This window comes from Zingiber officinale, chromosome 6A (assembly GCF_018446385.1).
Source record: "Zingiber officinale cultivar Zhangliang chromosome 6A, Zo_v1.1, whole genome shotgun sequence".
In the NCBI taxonomy this organism is placed as follows: domain Eukaryota; kingdom Viridiplantae; phylum Streptophyta; class Magnoliopsida; order Zingiberales; family Zingiberaceae; genus Zingiber; species Zingiber officinale.
In genome coordinates this window covers 5,819,377-5,821,178 of record NC_055997.1, presented here as the reverse complement: position 1 = coordinate 5,821,178, position 1,802 = coordinate 5,819,377, and the positions used below count along the sequence as shown (strand labels likewise).

General features: G+C 43.7%; 1 pseudogene; it reads right to left on the bottom strand.

The window, feature by feature from the left end:
* Nucleotides 1-247: 247 nt before the first annotated feature.
* On the bottom strand, nt 248-1,283 carry LOC121993939 (annotated as a pseudogene).
* Between the last annotated feature and the right edge of the window lie 519 nt (nt 1,284-1,802).

The following is a 1,802-nucleotide window of genomic DNA, read 5'->3' as shown; positions in this document are numbered from 1 at the left end:
ATATCACATAAAAAATAAATATAATAATATATTATTAATTATTATAGCTAATTATCTTAAATGAGTTTGAACCAAGCTCGTTTAATTTTTAAACGAGTTTTTTTTCAAGCCGAGCTCGAACCGAACTCGAGCTATTTAATTTTATTACGAGCCGAGCTCGAACTTAAGAATTAAAGCTTAAATCGAACTTGAGCCAAGTTTGAACCTAGCGATAACGAATCGAGCTCGAACTTGAGCCTCTTACTGTTCAGTTTAGCTCGGCTCGTTCACCGTTCTTAAGGAACTTGGGCTCCTTATCGAGCTACTTGCCTCACCGCTAGTCAATTTAGTAAGAATTTCAACAAACTTGACGGCAATGTGGGAGGTGTGGCAGTCGAGCACTGGGGCATATCCGTTGCCAATCGGACCAAGGTGGATCATAATGATATATAACCTGAGATGTAGAATTAGCTGCCTCCGGTACAGGTTCATCCTTGGAGTTGGAAGCAACAAAGCCACGCTTGAGATCTTTGACCGCAACATTCTTAACATTGAACCCAACATTGTCACCAGGAAGAACCTCTTGCAGTGCCTCGTGATGCATCTCCACTGACTTGACCTCAGTGATCAGACCGCTAGGGCCAAAAGTGACAACCATGCCTAGTTAAGCACACGGCCAGTCTCAAATCTCCCAACAGGGACAGTTCCAATACTTCCAATCTTGTAGACATCCTGAAGAGACAGGCGAAGGGGCTTGTCAGTGGGTCTCTTTGGCTCATGAATCAAGTCAAGGGCCTCAAGAAGGGCCGGACCCTTGTACCAATCCAGGTTGGCAGACCTCTCAATCATGTCATCACATTCAAAACCAGAAATGAGAACAAAAGGAATCTTGTCAGGGTTGTAACCAACTTTCTTGAGGGAAGAGGACACCTCCTTGACGATTTCATCATATCGTGTCGTTGAGTACTTTGGGGTAGTGGCATCCATCTTGTTGCAGCAACAAATCATCTGTTTTACATGAAAGGTGAGAGCAAGAAGGGCATGTTATCGTGTCTGCCCATCCTTTGAAATGCCTGTCTCAAAAATACCAGTAGTAGAATCAATAATGAGAAGAGCACATTCTACCTGAGACGTTCCAGTGATCATGTTCTTAATGAAGTCACGATGTTGGGTGCATCAATAATAGTGCAGTAGTACTTTGTCGTCTCAAACTTCCAAAGAGCAATATCAATGGTGATACTACGCTCCCGCTCAGCCTTAAGCTTGTCGAGAACCCAAGCATATTTGAAAGACCTTTTATTCATCTAAGCTGTTTCTTCCTCAAACCTTTCAATCTCACGCTTATCAATACCCCCAAGCTTGTAAATAAGATGTCCAGTTGTGGTCGATTTTCCAGAGACAACGTGGCCAATGACCACAATGCTTATGTGAACCTTTTCCTCTTTTAAGAAATCAGCTTCTCCTGGCAACATGGGGCTGATCTCAAACAACCACCCGGGCATGATGGCCAAGAGGGAGGTCATCCTTCACTGAACCCAAGGATCCGTTGGTGCTCACCTCACTAGCTGCCTCCTCCTTCACCGTCTGCTGGAAGGCAATGACGACATTCTCAACAGCCTCATTGACATGAATAGAACCCAAGGATAAAGGTTCTTCCTCTTCAACTTTTCCATCAATGGCGCCTTCGTTGAGAGAATTATTAATACTTGAAACTTGCAACACACCGTCGCCAATTTTATCAACAACTTCATCCATCTCATCGTCATCATAGACTGGGTCACCGAGTATTTCAATCTTATCATCGTCTACGCTACCTCCTACGA